Source organism: Myotis brandtii, unplaced genomic scaffold, assembly GCF_000412655.1.
Source record: "Myotis brandtii unplaced genomic scaffold, ASM41265v1 scaffold132, whole genome shotgun sequence".
NCBI classification, from domain to species: domain Eukaryota; kingdom Metazoa; phylum Chordata; class Mammalia; order Chiroptera; family Vespertilionidae; genus Myotis; species Myotis brandtii.
This window is the reverse complement of record NW_005354673.1, coordinates 4,707,956-4,731,341: the sequence shown is the minus strand read 5'-3', so window position 1 is coordinate 4,731,341 and position 23,386 is coordinate 4,707,956. Positions and strand designations below refer to the sequence as shown.

Below are 23,386 nucleotides of genomic sequence, written 5' to 3'. Positions count from 1 at the left end.
GCCTCCTCAGCAGCGCTAAGGATGTCCGACTGCAGCTTAGGCCTGCTCCCCGCTGGCAAGTGGGCATCCCCCGAGGGCTCCCGGGCTGCCAGAGGGATGTCTGACTGCCAGCTTAGCCCCCCCCCCGGAGAGTGGGCCTAAGCCCGCAGGTGGTCATCCCCTGAGGGGTCCCAGACTGCAAGAGGGCACAGGCCGAGCTGAGGGACCCCCCCAAGTGCACAAATTTTTGTGCACTGGGCCTCTAGTCTATATATATAAAAGCCTAAGCAACTGTCAGACCGTCCGACCACCTGACCAGTAGCTATGATGCGCAATGACCATCAGGGGGCAGACACTTAATTCAGGAGCTGCCAAGCTGTGGTGACTTGGCAGCTGTTGTTCTCGGGTGATGCACCAGGAACCAGAGAGGAGTGAGCCTGATTCCGGGGTGGGTCACCCAAGAACCACTCTCTCGCAATCCGGGCCCCCTTGGGGATGTCAGAGAGCCAGTTTCGGCCTCATCCCTGCAGACCAGGCAAAGGGATCCCACTGGTGCACGAATCCATGCACCGGGCCTCTAGTACCTTAATAAAGCTGGTATATATATACACATTTCTGTATTAACATGAATAAATCTCAAAAATAATATTGCAAAAAAAAGGGAAACGCAGAATAATGCCATTAGCGAAAATTCAATGTTAATAACAATCACAAAACAATGCTATCTGTGATTTATGGATGCACACATGTTGCCGTGTTGCATTTCTACCGAGTTTATGCTTCTAGTTATCTTCAGAGAGGGAAGGGAGCTGGGACAGGGAGAAAGGAAGGCCTTCTCATTTGTCAGTAACACTTTTAACAAAAAAGATCTGAAGCAAAATGACAGAATGTTACCATTGGTCAATTCTGTTGGCTTTATACTTTTACCTGTTTTATGTTGAAATTATTTCAAAATTAAACAAAAAAGTAGCCTGGGACATCAGAGGAAAGTTGCCAACGTTTCCCTGGGAAGTCAGGGGAGGTTGGGAAGGAGGCGCCAGCTGGGTGTCGAAGGCAGGGTGGGAGCTGGCGTTGAACTGGGTGCAGGGAGCTGGGGAAGGAGATGCAGGGGTTCAAGGCCAGGGACTCAGGAGCAGGCTCTCTGCCCTTTTCCGTGTTTGATGGATGACTTGTGTTTGTAAGGCTGCCCCTCCCTCGCCACCTTTCTCACCCTCGTCCCTGGTTCCAGCTCCTCGATTTCTGGGCTGTGAACATAGTGCATAGGCTCCGGCAGCTCGTAGGGGCGTGGGGATGATGTGTCATGTGATGACTTTTTAAGTCTAGATAATCTAATAGCCAAATATATGAAACTGAACATTAAAAAATGGGAAGTAGCCACTGATACAGGAAAAATAGAATCCGTAGAGGATACCATGCTCAACCACATGCAAATTCAGTTGAAAACCAACTGTAACTGATAGTTTTCTGAGAAAATATAAATCATTAGTTTGGCTCCAGAAGAACTAATTAGAAAACCCCAACAGACCAATAATCATGGAAGAAATTGAGTGTTCATCAAATTCCTCTCCAAAAAATCCAGGTTTGGTTCTTTTAATTTCTATCAAACCTTCAAGGAAGAGATAATTCCAATGTCATTTAAATTGTACCGACAGTACCAGATCACAGATAAGGAAAGATTCTAAATTATTTTATAAAGCCAGCACAACACTAACAAAGATCACACAAAACACATAAAAAATTACTCTTAAAAATCTTACTTATGAATATTGGTGCACATTTTATGAATTAATAAGAACAAATAGAATCACACAGCATTATGTTAAAAAATGAACACACCACAGGCAAGTGAGGCTATATTCCAGAAATACAGATTCAGTATTAGGAGAATTATTCATATAATTGAACAAAGTAATAGTTAAAAAGAGATGAAAAAATCATATAAACAGCTCCATAAGTGTTAAAAATGCCTAAAAGGCACTTGATAAACTTGAACATATGTCTCTAATATTTAGCAGAAATAGATGGGTATTGCTGAACATGGTTTTATGCATGTATGTGTATATGTGTGGTATACAAATATACATACATACAAGGAAAAAAATTACCACTGTTCCCTTTATTCTTTAACACTTCTCTAGAAATGCAAGTAAATATAAATTTTGAAAATAGAAGTTATAAAAGGAGGCCAATTTATCAATTAAAATTGCAGATAAGATTGATCCCCTGGAATAATAAAAAAGAATAAGACAGTCCATTGAAAACACTGTTTTAGAAATAAAATTATACTAAGATGACTGCTAATAAATATTAAAACAAAAATTGTATAGCTTTTCTATGCATAAATGTTAGCCTCTTAAAATATAATGGAAGGAAACATTTGCAATATCAGTAAAAGTGCTAAACATACGGAAAGTCTAACCAGCATTGGCAAGAACAGCTCTTATTAATGCTGTTCACGCCTTGTTCCCAGCCCTGAGACCTAATACAGGGTGGGGCAGCGCTGGCTGGTGTGGCTTAGTTGATGGGAGCATCGGCCTGCGGACCAGACTGAGGGGTCTCAGGTTCAATCCCTGGTCAAGGGCATGTACCTGGGTTGCAGGTTCAAACCCCAGCCTGCATGTAGGAGGCAACCAATCTCTCTCTCTCTCTCTCTCTCTCTCTCTCTCTCTCTCTCCCCCTCCCTTTCACTCTCTCTAAAAATCAATGGAAAAAAATATCCTCGGGTGAGGATTAACCAAAAAAATTTTTGTTAAAAATACAGTGTGGGACAAAAGTAGGTTTACAGTTGTGAGACATGAAACAGTTTATTCTTGTATTATTATTTATTAGTTAGTATATTGTTTTCCATAGGAACAACTGTAAGTCTACTTTTGCCCCACCCTATAGATATTGGTCCAGTGGTGGAACTGACTCACAGATCAATGGAACAGAAAAGTGTATTTAGACAAAGACAAAGCACATTTGCTATGCAGCGGTGATCATAATAATCGGCAACTTATGGTGGTTCCCATGTGCCAGGCATTGTTCTGTACCCCTTACCTACAGCCTAACACGTGATGTATCCTGGAGAACATTCCATGTGCACTGGAGAAGAATGTGCATTCTGCTACTGTTGGGTCCAGTTGGTCTATGCAGCAGTTCTCAACCTGTGGGTCGCGACCCCTTTGGCAGTCAAACGACCCTTTCACAGGGGTCACCTAAGACCATCCTGCATATCAGATATTTACATTATGATTCATAACAGTAGCAACATTACAGTTATGAAGTAACAACGAAAATAATTTTATGGTTGGGTCACAACATGAGGAACTGTGTTTAAAGGGCCAGAAGGTTGAGAACCACTGGATAGTGTTGAAGATATTTAAGTCCTCTGTTTCCTTATTGATATTCAGTCTGGTTGTTCTACCCATTATTCAAAGTGGTTTATTGAAATCTATTTTTGTGCTATTATTTCTCCCTTCACCTCTGTCGATGTTTGCTGCATATATCTGGGTACTCTGCTGTTAGGTGTATATATATATATTCATAATTGCTATATCTTCCTGGAGAATTAACCTTTTATAATTATACTAGAGGCCCAGTGCACAAAATTCGTGCACGGGTGGGGCCCCTAGGCCTGGCTGGAGATCATGGCCAATCGGGGCCAGGCCGATCAGGGCTGGGCTGATTGGGGCCTGCCAGCCAGGGGGAAGGACGGGTGGGGGGGGAGGGATTGCAGGAGGTTGGCCGCCGGCCCCAGGAGGGAGCCGGCCCTTGGCCCCCCCTGGGAAAGGGGCCGTGTCCGCCGCCACGCACCCCTTGTTCCCTGTCCCAGCCAGGGGTTCAAAGGCCCTGGCAGGGTCGGGAGAGGAGGCCACGGTCTCCGGGACAGGCACAGAAGGAACAGACTCTGGACACCAATGCTACCATCAAGGTTCCCCACCTCCCCCCCACTCCGCCCCACTCTTCCTTCCCTCGCCTCTGTGCCTGCAGGCTCGGGGGAGGGACCACAGAAGGTTGGCCAGCCGGGGGAGGTTGCTGTGGGAGCTCACTGATCACCCGGGGACAGCTCCTGAGTTGAGCATCTGCCCCCTGGTGGTCAGTGTGCATCATAGCGACCAGTTGTTCTGGTTGCTTAGGCTTTTATATATATAGATAATACCCTTCTTTGTCTTTCATGGCAGTATTTGACTTAAAGTCTATTTTGTAGTATAAGTATGGCCATCTCTGCTCTCTTTTTGTTGCCATTTGCATGAAATGTCTTCTTCCATCCTTTCCCTTGCAGCCTATGTGTGACTTTACAGCTGAGGTGCGTCTCCTGTAGACAGCACATGGTTGCATCTCTCTCCATCCTTTATCTGAAATAACTCATTTACTCCTCACAGTAACCCTCTGCAGAGGGTGCTATTGTGGTCCCCACTTTTAGATGAGGAAACTGAGACACAGGAAGGTTAGGTAACTTCTAGATCTCATGAAATTGGAATTTGAACTAGCACTTGACTCAGAGGTCATGCTCTCTGTACCCATCCTACTGCACAGATAAATTGAGATTTTTAATCTAGAGGGAGGGTGATGGTGGGGGAAGGAAATGGATTATTCAAACATGATTTTGAAACATCTAGCCAGCCTCTTGGGAAAAAATAAATCTGGGCCCTATCACACTCCTTACGCCAAAGTAAATTCTAGAAGGAAAAGATTAAAAGGAAGGAAAGATTAAAAAGAAAGAAAGAAAACCTTAACAATACTATTGAAAAACACAAGCAAATATTTTTAGGATCCTCTAGTAGGAAATACTTTTGACTACAGAAAAATCTGAAATTCATGTAAGGAAAAGATGCCATAAGTAATGTTAAAAAAGAGAAAGATGACAATTTGCAATACACATGACAAAAAGTTAGTTGCCTTCATTCAGAAAAACCTCTTAACAATCAGTAAGATAAATTAGAAAAGATATAAACAGTTCACAGAAAAATAAATGCCAAGGCCAATCAATCAATAAACATGAAAATAATGTCTGCCCTTTCTGATGATTAAGAATTACACATTGAGCCCGGCCAGCATGACTCAGGGGTTGACCGTCGACCTATGAACCAGGAGATCACAGTTCGATTCCCCATCAGGGCACATGCCCCAGTTGTGGGCTCAGTCCTCAGTGTGGGGCTTGCAGGAGGCAGCTGATCAATGATTCTCTCTCATCATTAATGCACCGTGCTGCCCAGGGTGGAGGGCAGAGGCACTCTCATGCACCGCTGGGCAGTGCAAACTGGTTCATCCTCTTTGAAGGCGATTTGACAATATCTATCAGAATCTTAGATATACCTACATTTTAACTCCTAACCCCGGGATTTATTCTTCAGCTAAACTCACACATATGCACAAAGATACGTAATCATAGGCGTTCATTGCAGCTTTGTTTGTGCAGCAAAAATGTCGAAGCAACCGAAACATCCATTGACAGGACAGATTCGTGTAAATTATAGCCTCCGTCAAGGGAACTCTATGAGCTGCTACATGAATGATCTATGTTGCTATGGATAGATGTGTAATGTATATTAACTAACACAGAGTACCAGGAATGTGTCCCTGGTTGGGTTTAAAATAAAACACAGGCATAGATACGTATTTGTCAATATTTATGGAAAAACTTTTGGGAGAAAACTTAAGGAACTTGACCGTGTTTATATTTGGGGTGGAACAGAGGTCTGGGATAGTAGGCAGACTTTTCATTATGTGTATTATTTTTAGTGGTTTTCTTTTTTTTTTTCCCATAAGCACATTATTTTCTGAATTTAAAAAGACTATTTATAAAGGAACCGATTATAAGGAATAATACTATTTAAGATGCTTCACCCTGAACTTTCTTTTCAAATTCTTTCCTCAGTGGGTTCACCAGGTTTTTTTAAAAATACATATATTTTTATTTATTTCAAAGAGGAAGGAAGAGGGGAGAGAGAGATAGAAACATCAATGATGAAAGAGAATCATTGATCGGCTGCCTCCTGCATGCCCCCCACTGGGGATCAAGCTGGCAACCCCGGGAATGTGCCCTTGACTGGAATCGAACCTGGGACCCTTCAGTCCACAGGCTGACGCTCTATCCACTGAGTCAAACCAGCTAGGGCGGTTCACCAGTTTTGACACTAAAATTTTACATCTGGAAGGGCCCAAGAGACCGTTTCCAACCTTCATTTTGTCCATGAGGAAAGGGAGGCCTAGAGAGGTTTCAGCAAGCGGCCCAGGCCCCCTGGCCGGTCTGTCTGCAGAGACTGGGCTGCTCTGATGCTGCTCCCAGGAGAGGGACTGATGGCCCCTTTATGCATGTGACCAAAGCTCCGTCCTTGGACTTTTCCCAGCACTTAGTCCAGTGAGTCTTATTCCATATGCATCGACGTGGGGAACCTATTACAATGCAGATTCCCGGGTGCCTTCCTGAAGAGTCTGATTCAGTGGGCTAGGGCAGGGCCTTTAAACCTGCATGTTAGCAATGTCCCCACCAAATGATTCTGAAGTCCCACTTGAAGTCACCTGATGGCTCTGGGCCCCTCTGACCTCCCCCGGGCAGTCCTGCTGGTAGTGTCTGTGTATCTAGGCTGAAGCCCCCCACCCCAGCGAGGAAAGTAGGGTGCTCCAGTGGAAGTGCTTGGACCCCCAAGGCAGTGCTCCATCCATGGTCCCCCTCCCCTCTGGCCCCTTCAGCTGAGATGAAGGATGGCCCTTGCTCACTCACCCCAGGGTGGGGGGCAGCTGGATGTGGAGGTGGGGGCAGACTGAGAGTCATAGCTGCATCTGGGGTGCCCCTCACCCCATCAGGGCTCCCCTGAAGCAGGCCTTGGGGAAAGATGCTGACCAGCATATTGGACCTGGGAGGGACCTGGCCTGCTTGGACGGGGGGAGGAGGCCAGGGGAGGCCTGGGATCCATGCCGGCCGGCACTGACGGTGCTTCATTGTCCCTGTGCCACAGAGCCTTGCGCCAGCCACCTTCGTGGTTAGGAGTCCAGCTGGGCGGTGGCTGGGCCCCTCGGAAGCCCCTGACGACAGATCGAGAGGAGGGACGGCTGGTGACAGCCCATCTGCCTGAGCCCCAAACCTCACCTGCTGCCCAGGTAGGTGCTCTTGCCATTCTCCCACTCAGCAGGGCTAAGCCCCTCGCACCAGCTCCTTCCTCAGCCTGGGAAATGTGGCCTGAGGCTCTCCTGTCAGTGCTGGGCAAAGGCCATCCCGAAGCCCCCAAACCCACAACCTGATGGGGAGGGGGTGCAGGATGGGCCCATCCCATCTCCAAAGAACACTATTCCAGAGGACCCTGGCTCCCAAGGCCTGGGGGGGGCAAAGGCTCTCTGGCTCTGGTTAGGACGCCCCCTACTCCACAGAAATGCCCCCCACAGGGCTGCCAGCTGGGTCCCCGGAATGGCTCTTGCCCAGCTGGCCCTGGTTTTGGACAGGCCCAGAGCCCAGCCAGACATGGCTGTTCTGAGAGTTCCCTGCCTCTCACCCCCCTTTCCTTGAGAAAGGGTTATGACAAATGGTATCTTCATAGACCGTTAGAGCTGGGAGGGATCTTGGTGGTACAGTCAACCTCAACCTCGTTTGACTTCTCAAGCATTAGTGTCATTTAAAATGGCCTGGCCAATGTGGCTCAGTGGTTGAGTGTGGACCTATGAACTAAGAGGTCATGGTCCGATCCCTGGTCAGGGCACATGCCTGGGATTGTGGGCTCGATCCCCAGTAGGGGGTGTGGAAGAGGCAACTGATCAAAGATTCTCTCTCATCATTGATGTTTCTGTCTCTCTCTCCCTCTCCCTTCCTCTCTGAAATCAATAAAAATATATTCAAAAAATAAAATCAATTAAAACATTCAAAAAAAAATTTTTAAAGGTTGTAACTGAACAGCTCAGAGGACTCAGGTATAAGCTGGTCAGAACAGCACAGGAAGCCGGGGTCTCAGGCAGCCCTTCGGGGTTCAGCTGCCTCCTCCCTGCCCTGCCTCCGCCAGCTCCTACACACACACACACACACACACACACACAGCCTCTGCCCCCCACAGCCTCTGCACCTCACTCCTTTCCTATCTTTCCACCCATCTGGTGACTCCTAGCAACACCCCCGCCCCGCCCCTTGTGAGAGAGACAGGAGGTGATTAAACCTCCAAAGCTGGAAGGTATAAAGCCAGGTTAGCATCTAAGTGATACTTTCTTCCCTATTAAGTAGACAAGTTAATAACATCAAGAAAGGATTGGTTTGTCAAGAGAAGCTGTAACGGTGATAAGGTTTCTTTATTTGAGAGTGTCTCTAAAATCTCTTTTCCATAAAAGAATTTATCCTGTGTGGGCTGTTGGCCAAGAACATTGCCATCGTTGTTATTATCAAGACAAGTAATCTTAGGTATAGTTCTTCTCTGTGCAGATCAAAGCGGTCGATGTTCACGCTCCCTTATAATTTCTTGGCCTGGCTTGTGAGAGCTCTCCAGGGCAAGGAGGCTTAGCAGCAGGCGGTATGTCACTTCTGTCCCTGGCCATTCCCACTGCCCAACCCGGTGCTGAACCCTTGTCCATCCAGCCTAAGTTCCTGGGAGAAGCAGCATCAAATAGAAGTGAAGAGCTCAGGCTCGGGAGTCAGGTCGGTCTGATTCCCAGCTCATCACCTACAAGCCGTGTCATCTCTATGTACGTCAGTCTTCTCATCTGTAAAATGGAGATAATGCCAGTGAAGGTTGAAATTAGTAACTGTAAAGTGCTGAAACCACATCTAGCACTTACTACGTGCTTAACATGTTAGTTCTGATCGTTATAAAAGCCTCTTCTCCCCATCCGCGCCTGCTGCCCGATTAACCTCCCTAAAGCACAGCGCCGTCATCTCACACCCCTGCTCGAAAATCCCCCATGGCTCCCACTGCACGTTTAGTGACTGTTCTCTGACCTGCCCTCTAAGGGCCTCAGAGGCAGAAACTCATTTTCCTTGAACATAATAAGAAGTCATTCACATTTGCTGGGGGAGTGCCCACCCTCAAGGTGGGAGAACTGAGACCCTCAGGAACGGAAGTGCGGCCAACTGCAGCCCCAACCTGAAGGTGAGGACAGGATGCCTGGCCACAGGCCAGAACAGGCAGTCACTGCAGTTATAACTCACACTCAGCGATGAGCTCAGGCCAGGTGGCAGATGTGACATCATTGTTCTCATTCAGCCCTTGGAGGTGGCCCAAACCTCAGCTCCTATAGCTCAGGTGGGAAGCCTAAGGCAGCAGAGCCCCCCCCCCCCCCATCTGGAGCCCTGGACAGAGAACACAGCAAGCGTCACACCCTGCATCTCAGCTGGCAGAAGGCAGGCCAGTGTATGGAGGAAGGGGCACTGGGTTGGAGTAGGGAGGCCCGTGTTCAAAACCAGACTCTTCACATGGTGGGGAGAACTTGTCCGTGTCAATGAACTTCTCTGAGACTCTGTTTTTCCATCTGTAAAATGGGAAGATAATACCCATTTTGTAGGAATGGAACAAATGCCAGAGCACCTGTACAGTGCCTGCATGGGCACTCAGTAACTTGCAGATGTTCTGCTCGGTCCATCACAGTTGTTCTTCCAGACTGCCAGCCTCTTGTTCTCTTTAGCAGAAATTTTCCTCGCCTGGCCTGCACCCCAAGATGAAGGAAAGGGGTGGTGTTTTGGCAGAGGAGGAGAGGAGGAACAGTCCAGATCTTCCCAGATTCCTGGCAAGCGTGAGAGGCGCAGCAGGGGAGAAGTAGTTCTGTCTGGTTTTCCCAGAGATTTTTCCACTCGGGTGATGCCAAGCTCAGGAAGCCAGAAGTAAAGTGACAGACCCTGCTGCTGGTTCGGGCAGGGTGGTGTTTTTCTCTTGATTCATTCAACAGATGAATGGATTTGTTGGGATTCCAGGCACCGCGCTTGGCACTGGAACATTCAGCAGCCAGTCGAACAGACACAGACTCTGCCCTCATGGGGCCTTCGTTCTAATGCGGGTGGAGGCGATAAACGGCATAATCTATGGGTGAAGTGCATTAGAAGGAGGTACAAGTGATGGAACCGAAGGAAAGAGGGATTGGCAGTGCCAGGGACTCGTGTTAATAATAGGGTCATCAGGACAGGCCTCACAGAAAGGGGTCATTTGAGATGCCATTCACCTGCTCCCCTGAGGAACCCCTGGGAAGCCTGTGGGCTCAGAATCAGGGCCAGTGCCTTTCATGAGGTCCTAGGAAAGGAGCAAAATCCAGAAGGCCTGGTCCCAGCCCCGACATCACGCCCTTCCTCCAAAACCCTACAAATGACGTGCAGATCATTCAGCCTGAGATGCAGGACCTCGAGGTCTGGCCCCAATGTGTCTGTTTTCTTAGCAGATCTCACCCTACCTTTGCAGCCAAGCCAGTCAACCCGGCCATTTCTGGAATATGCCACCCTCTGCTTCCCTCCTCCACTCATTTGTCCCCTTTGCCTGCTCCCGCTGATGTCTGTCAGCCCAGACATCCCACCTGCCACCTCTCTGAAGCCTTCCCTGGCCCCCCTGGGGCTGTGGTCTCTGAGCCCCATCACCTTGGCGTGTATCTTTCTAGATCCTGGCCCTTCCTCTGGGTGTAGGCATTGGCTTAACTGTCTGTTCTCTCTGCTGGGCGAGAAGTGCCCTGGGCAGGGCCTGGAGGTCTTTCACCTCCTGCAGGTGGGGGCCTCAGCAAGCATTGGCTGAATTGAGTGTGTGGGGAGCTCAAAGGCCCCCAGCAACACTGGGACAAGAAGGGTGGGGGAGCCTCTGGTCTCCTCAGAGGCAGGTGGGCGGCCAGCAGGAAAGGAGAGAGGGAACTGAAATGAAGGAGCTAGTGAAGGAAGGGGGGGAGAGAAGTCCCCACCAAGTGTCCTCCAGAGAGGCAGACTGTGAGACAGACGGATGAGTCTCCCCCCGAAACAGCTACTGCTCCCTTCCCTCAGCATCTCAGGCCAGTGCTTCCTTGTGTCTAACTAGAATATCTCTTGCTGCAGCTGGAGCTCATTTCCTCTGGTTCCATCCTCTGGATCCATCCTCTGGATCAGGCTGCTTTAAAGGCTGAGGAGCCCCTCCCGTCCCTATCTTTGGTGGCTGAATTGACGATCCTCCATAACAGTGGTTCTCAACCTTCCTAATGCCACGACCCTTTAATACAGTTCCTCATGTTGTGGTGACCCCCAACCATAAAATTATTTTCGTTGCTACTTCATAACTGTAATTTTGCTACTGTTATGAATCGTAATGTAAATATCTGATATGCAGGATGTAGTTTCATTGTTCGCCACCCACAGGTTGAGAACCGCCGCAAGCCCAAGGGGCAGGAGCAAGGCCATCACGAGGCTGACCCCTGGCCTGGGGACTTGTGCTTTTGTTGAGGAGGCCACACAGAGACTACCTGGGGGCCAAAGCGTGGGGGCCACCACGGGTCACAGAGGTTGTGCCAGCCTGTCACCCCCTCAGCCTCTCTCAGAGCTAACCCTCCATACAAGCAAATCCATAAACAGAGCCCCCACCACAGGAGCCCTGTGATTCTCAGCCCTGGTGCTCTGGGCTCTCTGCCCTGCAGGCTCTGTGAAGCCATGTGAGCCAGACTCCCAGCCTCTACCCTCTGGCTCCCGCCCATTGCCCATCACCCATCGCTGATCGCTGGAGCAGCTGAGCTCACAGAGAGAGCCCTCCACCGCTCTCCAATTCCCCACCCAGACCCTTGGCAGCCAGCGTCTCCTTTCCTATTTAGACAGATGGGGCCAGAGCCTGGTGTCCCTCCCATCTCTGCTGCCCCAAGGGGTGGTGTGTTCCCATCTGGGGACCCCAACTCCCTCAGGGGAAAACCTTAACACAGTCTGAGTCCAGCTCCCCCTCTATTTTGGTGCAGGCATGGTCTCCTCCTGGAATGCCCTGCCCCTGGCCTCCACAGGGCAACTCCTCTTCAGGGGGAAAGCCCCATATGCACTCAGAGCTGAGAATGTGATTGCTGGATGCAAACTGTCTGAGCTCAAATCTTTCTTCAGCCGCAATAGCTCCCATCTTGGGGTTGTTGTGAGGATTAAGAGAGCTCATACTTGCAGCGTCTTAGCACAGTGCCAGCCGTAAGCCTTCAGTTAATGTGACTGCTGCTATCCATCCTCTAAGAGCTCCCTTGGCTAACACCTCCTCCAGGCAGCCTTTCCAGATTGCCAGGGCTCAGGCATGTGCTCCTCCTTTGTGCTCCCCACACTCTTTCACCAGGCCTCTGGAGTCTACTTATACATACCTGTCATGGTTTCTTTGGGGGGTGGGGGGTCACTAAAATCTTATGCCTAGTCTCTAAGTGCCTTGAGAGCAGACACCAGAATCTGGCCCATTATTTTGCTGAATAAATGATTTCATGAGTGGCATGTGGGCAGCTGGGAGAGACTAGGACTGAGCTGCCAGGACTGACTTTCCACGGCCTGTCCTGGAAGACCAGATGCCCACGCTGAGCAATGTTGACCTCACCCAGGAGCTTGTTAGAGGTGCAGATTCTCAGGCTCCACCCCAGACCTGCATCAGAGACTCTGGGGTGGGACCAGCCACCTGTTTAACAAGCCCTCCAGGCGATGCCCATGCCACGCAATGCCCAGGAGCTTGTTAGAGGTGCAGATTCTCAGGCTCCACTCAGACCTGCATCAGAGACTCTGGGTGGGCCCAGCCACCCGTTTAACAAGCCCTCCAGGCGATGCCCACGCAACGTGGCTCTGATGTTTCACAGTAACGCAGATTCATAGGAGGCGGAGCCCCTCTCGGGGTTTCTGCTCTGCTGAAGGCTTCTAGGAAGGCCGTCAGCTGGGCCCCCAGGGACTGGCTCCTGCTGGACCCATGCTCCTGAGCTTGAGACCCTTTTGCTCATAGGACAGGGGTAATGGGGGACACTCTCCACATAGACCTCCCCTTCCCCAGGTGGCCCAGGACTGAGGGGTTGCTGCTCCAACCTGGCTAGTCCCCCCATTTCAGGTGTACAACATCATGATTTGATATTTACATATATTGCGTAATGAACACCACAGTGACATCCATCACCATGCATAGTTACAGCTGCAAGGTCATATTCTGTGGCTCTAGATGGACATGACTGTGGGAGGAACACTATTCAACCCAGTACCTCTACACGTCCCAAATCACACAGGTACAGAGATGGAGGGACAGAGACAGAGGGACCGACACACCCAGCCCCGGCGGGGGAGAGCTCTCAGACCCTGAGGCGGGGCGAGCCCCCCAGTGCCAGAGCTGCCCTTTCCTTGGGGCCCAGCACAAAGTGGGTCGCACCCTATGATAGTGTCTGTCCCGTGGTGATGCTTTTCATGTTGGCTTTGCTTCCTGTTGTTGTTTTGTTTGGTTAGATCTACACATAGTACGAAACTCAAAAAGTGAAAAAGGGAATATAATGAACGCAAGCCGTCCTCGCCCTGCCTCAGCCTGTACTTAGTGTCTCTCCCAGAAGGCAGCACTGTCACGTTTCCTGGGTCTCCTTTCAGAGAAACCCAGCCGCGGGCAGGCTTGCAGAGACTGTTCTCTGTGTGCCGCCTGCTTCCTGCTTGCTTCGCTGAACAGGCATCTGTTACTCTTTTCTGATTGGCTGCTTTCACATTGTTTGGGTCTTTTCCCCCCTCCCCAGCCCCCCACCTTACTGTGCTCTCACTGAGGGCAGAGCCGTCTGTGATTTGTCTTTCCTCCGCACATCGTAGCTCAGTGCCCACACAGAGCAAGTGTTCATTTAAGGCTGGTTCTCTCTACACATCGACGAGTCATCAGTAGCTGGTTGGGTCTGTGTGGGCCGGGGCTCAGCCTCCTGGCTCGAGAGGTCTCTCTGTCTCCCCGGGCTTGTGGCACCATCCACCAGAGCCCATCCTGGCAGCAGGCATTGCTGGGTGGGTGGCGCCCAGCAGCATCCTGCCTGTTTGCTCCTGCTGCCGAGCGCCTTCATCCCGGCTCTAGGCTCTAGCTGGGGCTGGCTCTGAGATCCGATCCGTGGGGCGTCTGCCATGGCTGCACTCCTCTCCCTGCCCCTGCTCAGTCCACTCGGGACTCCTGCAGGGTAGGGGGTGGCAGGGAAGAGGCTGGGAAGAGAACAGCACTATGAGGGGCGGGGAGTGCGGCTGCTGTGGACCCCTTTGCCCAGAGGCCTTTGCTAGCTGAAGGCTTAGTCTGGACTTGTTACCACGGAGACGGGAATTACTGCAATAACTCAGGGTTGAACTGGAGCCTGCAGCCTCACTGGTTCTGAAGGGAATGTATTTGCTCCACAACACTCAGATAGGAGATGTGCCACATTTTTTCTATATCAAGACAGAAATGCTGCCTCTGCCCAAGATTTCACCATGTCCTCCGTGTACTGATGGAGCAGAGCACCAGGGGAAGGTGGAGCTAGAGCTGGGCAGGGGCTGCCAGCCTGTGCGATGGGAAGCCAAGGCGGCGTTAGCCAGCAGCACCCTCTGCTCATCTGTGGCAGGAGGGGCTTCGGTTAAAGGATTTAAAAGGGCCCCTCCTGCCACAACACTCTGAGTTTGAGATCATGGGGCCAAATGAGCCCCCTTAGCCCCACTGCCCATCATTCCTTTCTCCAATCAATATTTACAAAGCACTGAGCTCTGCCCAGCACAGCAGAAAAAATGAGCAGACACAGCCATGGGCTCTGTCTGGAGGAATCAGCCATTGGCTACGTCATCCCATAAATAAATAGCACAGTTCTAGGTCCTCACAAGGAAAATAATACCTAACTGCAGCGAGGCATTGCTGGGCGCTGAGCACTGTTCTGCCTCGTGTGAATCGGTTCATGCTGTCCTCACATGCACCCAATAGATGCTGTTAACATCTCCATTTACAGGTAAGGACACTGAGGCTCAGGTTAAGAAACTTGCCCGAAGACATGGGGCTAGTAAAGAGGCAGGGTTTGGACCAGACCCAAAGAGCCGAGGTCCCCCTAGGAACCCAGACTTAAATGCTACATTATGGCAGGCTGGCCCCCACTTGCCCAACTGAGGGCTGTACTGGGGGGACAGAACCCCTCCCCGATCACTTGATCACTGCACCTGGGTCTTGATGCTGTGGCCAGCACCATGCCACATCTGGGGAGAGAGGGACGGGGAGGGACCACTGGCTTCCTAGCAGAACCCCAGGGGTCTGGTGGTTACCGTGGCCCACGTGATGCAGGTTTAAGCCTTGATCTTCCTGCACCAGGCTCAGCCAGACCCTGAGGAGAGGGAGGAGGGGGTGGCATCAGATTTAGGCCTGAATCTTTCTGAGTAGGCAGCCTGTACAGAACCCCTGGGCCTCTGCACTCCCTCCACACCATCGACAAGCTTGAGCAGGAGTTGGTAAAAATAGGGCACTTGAAGAGGGAAGAAAGATTTGATGCAAAAGAATGAAGGAAAGATGATTGTGTGCATGCCTGGAAGTATCAAGCCTTCCTTTCTAAATATGACTTTTTCCAATGATAAACAGTAAAGCATGTTCCTGTTAAATAATTTGTCAAATTCAGAAAAAAAGTTTTTAAAAAAAACCCACATTTCCACCACCCAGAGATGAATGGTCTTTTTTTCCTACAGGCATAATTTTTTTTTTACTCTTTCTTTCCCTTTTTCATTTTTAGAATTGAGAGCGTCTAGTTTAACAGCATCATATCTTGCTGTTCTTACTTTCTTGTCTTTTTAGCACAAGCAGGGAGTCACCCCTCCTCTGGTGTCTCTGAGTCACTGCCCAGCTCCCAGGGGCGTGGACATGGATGACGTCCCCACAGCTGCCTCTTCCTCCTGCCTCTGGCCCCATTTGGCAACTGTTATGGCTACTTGCTGACTCAGGGCCGTGGGCAGAAAGGCAGGGGCCCCTGGATGGGGGTGCAGGGCCTTCAGGGCAAGAAAAGGAACCTTCCTGGCAAGGAGAGGGGTCCCAGAGGTGAGGTGGGTGAGGGGGCAGCCCGCACTCTCAGCTTCCAGCCCAGGGCCAGATGGCCACTGTCTCCCCTTCTGCGCTCCGGCTCCCTCGCCCCCCAGCCTTTCCTCCCCGTTAGCGGAGAGGCCCTTAGAGGTAGTACAGATCTGAACCCCAGAAATACAGCCCTCCTGGGATGGGCAAAGCAGCTCCATCCCCAATGGTGCCTCAGAGGCCCCAGGATGCAGTGGAGCCAGACACTTAGATTCCAGTCCTGCCTCTGTCTCTCTCCAGTTGTGTGACTTTAGGACCATTATTTAACCTCTGCAAGCCTCAGTTTCTCTACCTGTAAAGTGGGGATACTGATGCCCACCTCTTAGGCTGCTACCTCTTAGCTTGCTCGTGAGGCGTCATTGATGGTCAGTGAGATAACCATAAGGAGGCACCCGGTCCCATGCCTGGCCTATGCCAATGTCCACGTCTTCTCCCCCTTGTTCTGAGGCTTTCTCAGGGGCTGTGCCCACTCTGGCCTGGAATGTGTTCCCAACACTTCCTGTCAGCGTTTACTCTTCTCCATTTAGCTTCTGTCTTCAGCCTGGGGGCTCTGTTCTGGAGCGGGTTGGGGAGTCAGGTGTCCTGGGTTGAGATCCCACTGCTCACCAGCTGCCTGACCTGGACTAGTTACTTGCCCTCTCTGTGCCCATGATTCCTCATCTATAAGATAGGATATTAGCAGAACCTACCTGTTCTTTATTTAGGAAGCAAAAACCACTCTAAGAACTTTAAGCAAAGCAGAAGTTAATACAGGGAATTCTGTGCTCACAAAATCATCAGAAGAGTTAAAATATGGGTCTTCAGAACAGAGCAGAATTGCTGCACCAGACAGCTCCTCAGCCACAGCCAGGACGGGACTCCTGGAGCCTCACCTGCAAGCCAGGGTCAGGGAGCCTCTGCAGCCTCTCGCTCCTCATCCACCCCTCACCCTCCAGGACCCAGAGGCTGGGCATTGGCCTGCTGCAGAGAACTGCTTCCTCTCCTCAGCATTGCTTGTCAGCAGAGCACAGCCCAAGCAGCAGGAGAGAGGGCCCCTCCCCCTTCCGCCTTATAAATCTCCCCCCAGCACATGTAATTGATGGAACCCACTCTGCAGTCAGAACCCCCGCTGCAAGGGAGTGCTGGAAATGTAGTTTTAACTTTCTAGCTTCTGCAGTATAGCAAGGCACATTAGGAAGAGCAGGGAAGGGATGCTAAAGGCCATTGACTAGATCCAACGTGTCATCTGATAGGTGCGCTAAGAAAGCTGGCACACTGCCTGGCACATAGAAACCTTTCAGTAGATGTTAGCGGTGAATGTTGTTATTAGGCCAGGGGCATCCGCAAGTACTGCCAGGCGCTACCCACAGAACTCTGGCAAAGAAAAGTAGCAGCAACAGCAGTAGCTGCAGTGGCACATGGCGCTGTCCATGGTGCTGAGCGCCCTTCTGCTGCTCCCGGATGCTGGCTGGATGGCAAGGTGGAACCCTAGTCCACTCACCTTATTCTGGGGCTTCAGGGGCATCTGAGGGGGCCATTTGGGGCTTCTGAAGGAAGTCTTACCTCAGTCCTAGGAAGACGATAGCAAAGGCAACATTCAACATTTGTGGTACTCCTAGTTTACAGAAACGTCTCCACATACCCTCTCCTTTAACTCTCACAGCCAACCTGATGTAGGCAGGATGGACATAATCATATCCATTTTATTTTATTTTTTAAAATATATTTTTATTAATTTCAGAGAGAAAGGAAGAGGGAGAGAGAGATAGAAACATCAATGATGAGAGAGAATCATTGATTGGCTGCCTCCTGCACCCCCCACACCAGGGATCGAGCCTGCAACCTGGACACGTGCCCTTGACTGGATTCGAACCTGGGACCCTTTAGTCTTCAGATCGATGCTCTATCCACTGAGCCAAACCGGCTAGGGCATCATACCCATTTTATAGAAGAGAAAACTGTGCAGCTGCAGGTTAAAGTGCAGTTAATAAACAATAGATCCAGATTTACACCCAATCTCCCGACCCCAAATCATACGTTCCCTCTACTCCATGCTGTGAGCTGGAGAGCAAGACTTGCTCCTGAGTGTAGCCCTGGATAAAGGAGCATCTATCTTTCATTGAGGCCTCCAACATGCTGGCTGTTGTGGGAGGACCACAATGACAAGGGTCCTGCCGTCAAGGAGTCCACAGATTTGCTGGGGAACTGGCTGTTCGTGTGCCTGCAAAAATGAGAGAATAGTGCCAGGCAGTGGTAGCAAAGCCAACTGTGTAAAGAGGGTGGGGACAAGGCACAGGCTGGGCTGCTCAGCGGAGGAAGGTTTCAGGGAATAGGATTTGAGCTGGGCCCAGGGGCTGTAAATGCTGAGGAGACCAAGGTTCCAGCCTATCCAAGAGGAAGTGGCTCAAGTTCAGTCAGGGCAGTGCAAGTAGCCCTGAGACATGAGGACAGGACAGAGGGCAGGCATGGTGCCCCGTGAAGAAGAGGCCATGCCGGTGACCTCTGGCACAGGGAGAAATGCAAGAGTTTGCGGATTCAAGTGAAGAGAGGGTGTGGCCTCTGTAGGTCTCCAGCCAGATTTCCTCAGACTCAGTTGGGAGTGGGGAAGGGGAGAGTTCCTGAGTGGAGGAAATAAGGACAGGTCTAATGCCCCATTGCAACATGGTTTAAAGCAGTGGTCGCCAACTGGTGGTCTGAGAGGTTGGCGACCGCTGGTTTAAAGGGCACGGCAACATGGTTTAAAGCAGTGGTCGCCAACTGGTGGTCCACGGACCACAGGTGGTCCGTGAGGTCCGAGAGGTTGGCGACTGCTGGTTTAAAGGGCACTGAGCTACCATCCTTTACCCCCAAATCTCTTTATTCTCCCTCCTTATTTAGGGGGAGTTAGAAAACATTTTGGATGGTCAAGAACTCCTTATTCAGATGCCAGTAACCCTCATAACGTTAAGCTGGTGTTTCTCTATGTTGGCTGTACCTAAGAACTGACTGGAGATTTTCATTCTTAGAGTCCAGAGTGGGGTGTGAGTATCTGGATCTACTAAACACCTTCCAGGTCATTCCAGTGCCCCCCCCAACCCCACTCCACACTGAGGACTCACTGATCCAAGCCCAAGAGCATTGAATGGGGAACCATAAATTCAAATTCAAATACTTACCCCAGCCTTAGGCAAATCTCTTAGCCTACTGGCAACCCAGTTTCTGCATATATGAAGTTGGGCAAACCATTCCCTGGTGTGAAGATATAAGGAGGTTGGGGCCCCAGGGCAGTTTAGAGCAAGGAAGAGCTTACTGACACTTAGGAGAAGATGCACGGCCAGCCGGCATGGTGGGCGGGGAAGGACATTAAGTGGAACCCTCATTACAGTGACACTCCACTCCTCCAAAGGACCTGCGAACCTGGGCCACCGAGCTGCTGTCCTGAAAGGGGGCTGGGGTGGCCGATCTGAGAGCTGTGGGCATGGAAGCGGATGTGAGCAGCATCCCAGAGCAGAAGGGGAGCTGGGAGGGGGTGCCCATGGCCAGGAACTCCAGTTTATGTTCGCAAGGTCCAGAACCATGGGAAATAATCTTTGCTGTGGTTAACAAAATGGTGATGAATTATTGAAGAGACTGAGAAGGTCAGATGGCAGCAGGGGGTGGGGTGGGGAGTGGGTGGATGCATTGCTCTGGCTTTGTGAACTCTGGGGGGTCAGAGTTAAGGGAGAAGGTAGGTGGGGTGGGGTGGGCCCTCCCTACCCCTCCCCACCCCTCCCATTTGCTCTCCAAGCACAGCAAGAACAAAGGCTGCAGTTTGTGGGGTACTGGATGATTCTTCCCATACTCCACATCTTTCCTGTGCTGGTTCCAGAACAGAATAGGTGGAAGGATACTAGGGATGGTCCAGTCTGGGCTAATATTGAACACATACAGTTCTCAAGGACAGTGCAGAGGGCTTTATAGGAATTATTTTATTTCCTGTTTACAATGACCTGTGAGGCAATACTGTTATTTTCCCCACTTTCCAGAGGTGGAAACTGAGGTTCAGGAGGTCTGATGGCCCATGGTCACACAGAGCTAGCAAGAATGGATCTGGGATTTAAACTCAGTCGGTCTGTTCCAGAGAGCCCACATCTCTCTGACACCCTGAACAGCCTCCCTGAGCTCTGATTTGAATGAAATTCACGGCCAAAGAGAGGCGTTCCCTGATGCTCCCCTCTTTCCACTCCCACCCCCCACCACACCCCCACAACAGGCAGATTGGTGCCTCTGCTCCATGTTCCTTTAACTGACTCAGATTTCAAGCTTTGCTCTGTCCCATGTGGTGCTTCGATCTCCAGAAAGCTTCATGTCCCTCTTCTTCACACTCAAAAGCTAACTTTCCCTCCAGAAGGAAAGAAGGTCCAGGCATGGTTTAGGGGCGGTGAGAAAAGGTGGGGTGCTGTACTAGGTTTCCATGGCAACAGTCTCCCTCATTACTGTCTCCACTTGCAGCTTGAGGAGGGTGGTAAGATGGGGGTGAGTTCTCTTCTCTCTTCTCCTTCCTCCCTCCCCTTCAGGCTGGGTGGCCAGGGGAGTGGAAGCCTGTGCCCCACCCAGCCTGCCGGATGGACTCCACCACTCCAAGCTTAGACGCTGGGACCTCATAATGGGGGGCCTCCAGGCAGAACAGGAACCCAGGCCAGACCTCCCAACAGCAACCCTCCTCCCAAATCCCAAAGGCTGTGAACCCCACAAAGAGGACCTCTTGTTTATACCTCCAGGGTCTATACAAGGCCTGGCAAGAGTAGCTACTCAGTGAATTCTTGTTAAGGGTTAAATGGGCAAATGAAAGAACAAGCCAGCGAGCCATCCCCCACGCTAACCCCGAGTCTTCATTTCCATTTTCCTACCACACCACGCTCAGTCTCCCCTCTGGGCTCTGCCCACACTTCCCCACCGCACTGTGCTGTCTATACACGGCCTGGCAAGAGAGCTACTCAGTGAATTCTTGTTAAGGGTTAAATGGGCAAATGAAAGAACAAGCCAGCGAGCCATCCCCCATGCTAGCCCCGAGTCTTCATTTCCATTTTCCTACCACACCACGCTCAGTCTCCCCTCTAGGCTCTGCCAGGACGGTGCCCTCTGCCCACACTACCCCACTGCACTATGCTGGTTCCTGCACCTGCTCACGGCTCCCCCTGGAGGTCACTTCCTTGCAGAAGACCCTCTGACTCCTCCCATGGCTCCCTTTACCCCGGCGATTGGCTAGGGGGGCATGTGGTAGCCTTTGCCTCCTGGCTTGCATGTCTCCTCAGTGAGCCTTGCAGCCTCATGTGGGTGGGGACCAGCCTTCCAGGCCCCCAGAGCCTGGCATGATGCCTGGCTTGGGGTAGGTACTCAACCCTTCCTTGTGGGAGGAAGGAAAAGAGAAAGGGATGAAAGGGGGAGGAAGAGAGGGAGGGATGCTTTTGGGATGGGAGAGGATGAGGGAGTGGGAGTTGAGTGGAAAAGAGCAGCATCCAGAAGGCAAACCTCCTTCTCAGAGCCAGATGGGTGCCCAGAGCTCTTCTCAGCCCAGGACCCCTCCCCCCCTCCGCATGCATAGTATTAAGCAAATAATAACAACAGTCCTTACGGTTGTGTAGCACTTCGCCAAGTGCTCTCACATCCTGGGCCTGGGTCCAGTCCCCAGACAGACCCGAGACAGGCTCATACTGGCCTCGTTTTAAAGCTGAGTGGGTCCAGTCCCCAGACAGACCCGAGACAGGCTCATAAGCCACTGGCCTCGTTTTAAAGGTGAAGATTCAACAAATGGAGCTGGGACCATTGGATAGCCACATGGCAAAAGATGAACTTGGACTCTTATCTCACATCATACGTAAAAATTAACTCAAAATGAGTCATAGACTTCAATGTAAGAGCTAACATTATAGGATTTTTTAAAACTTATCCTTATTGTTGAAAGTATTACAGACATCCCTCCTTCTCCCCCCATTCATCCCACTGCCCCGCTCCTGCCCCCCCAAAATTATAATATTTTAAGGAGCAAAATCTTTAAGACCTTGAGTCAGGCAAAGATTTCTTAGATATGTTACCAAATGTATGGTCCATAAAAGAAAATTGGATGAATTGGACTGTGTCAAAATTCAAAATCTTGATGCTTCAAAAGACACTGTGATGAAAATGAACAGACTGGGAAGGACTATGTGTGAAACACACATGTGATAAAGGACGAGCTTCCAGAGCATGGAGATGAGGAAAGGGGCCCTGAGGGATGTCGCTGCCAGAGAGGAGGCCTGGGTAACTGAGCCTGCTGGTCTCCCCACTGTATTTGTTCCTTTGCAGCAGCCGGGTAGCTGAGTGGAGCCTCCAGGCCTGAGTTGGAGCCTCGCTGGAGAACTGACCCAGGTAAGAATTCTCACCAAGGCCTTCAGACCCGCCAGATTCGCCTCCCTCCCCCTTTCCCCATCTGCTTCCTCAGCGCGGGCTCCCCCCAGTGGCCACCAGCAGAACTGTAGCTTCTGCCGCAGGTGACCTGCACCGTAAGAAAGCTGGATGGATGCCTGCCGCATCCACCAAGAGACCCCAGAAATGCCATCCCCGCCACTCCGACCCTCGGGCAGAAGGCTGCTAAAACATACCACGTTCCACATAAACTACTTAAGTTTACATTTTACTAACCGTGTTCGCGTAAACGAGTTAACCAGTGACCCGGTTATAATAAAACAGTGGGCAGCCTAGGGAGAAGGAGAGGGGAGCAGAAAGAAGGGAAACGTAAGATAAGCAAGAGGCTCCCTGCTCCTCTTAGAGGCTGACTTGGAGGGGAGGAGGGTGACTTTTGTGCTCTTTTTCCTCTTTCTCACTGTGCCCTTTCTTCCCTGTTTTTGTGAGTTAGCACAATAAGCCCAGACGCCCAGGCTACCGCCCATCTCCTGCATGCCAGGCCCTTCGCCTTTATTCCCTCTCCATCCCCACCTCCTAACTCTCCCTGGCTCCTGAAACCATTCCACTCTGTCCCCTGGACCTCTGTGTCCACTTTTCATTTTACAAACACCTCCGTGGTGCTCCCTGTGCTCCAGGCATTGGAACACTCCCCACCCAACCTATCAGTGCACTTGTTGGCTTCACCTTCAGAATAGCTCCCAAACCTGACCACATCTCCCTGCCTCTACGGCTTCCATCCTGGTCCGAGCTGCCTTTACCTTCTGCCTGGATTACTACAGTTTCCTCGAACGGACCCCTCTGCTTCCACTTCTCTGCTTGCCCCCACCCCATTTATTCCCAAGTCAAGGATCAAAGTGAACCTGTTGCCCTAGCCATTTGCCTCAGTGGATAGAGAATCAGCCCATGGACTAGAGGGCTGTGGGTTCGATTCTGGTCAAGGGCACGTACCTCAGTTGCAGGCTCAATCCCCGGCCCTGGTTGGTCAGGGCACGTGCAGGAGGCAACCAATCGATGTGTCTCTCTCACATTGATGTTTTTCTGTCTCTCCCTCCCTTCCACTCTCTCTTTAAAAAAATCAATGGAAAAAATATCCTCAGGTGAGAGAAAAAACAAGTGAATCTGTT

General features: G+C 50.7%; 1 protein-coding gene across 2 annotated transcripts in view; it reads left to right on the top strand.

Moving 5' to 3' along the window:
- Nucleotides 1-23,386, top strand: part of TMEM63C (transmembrane protein 63C) — a 66,711-nt gene that overhangs the window by 7,404 nt on the left and 35,921 nt on the right. For both annotated transcript variants that reach the window (XR_001360910.1, XM_005860172.2), the window contains exons 2-3: nt 6,921-7,062; nt 22,164-22,226. The gene's annotated coding sequence lies outside the window, so the exon portion shown is untranslated. The remainder of the gene's footprint in view (nt 1-6,920; nt 7,063-22,163; nt 22,227-23,386) is intronic.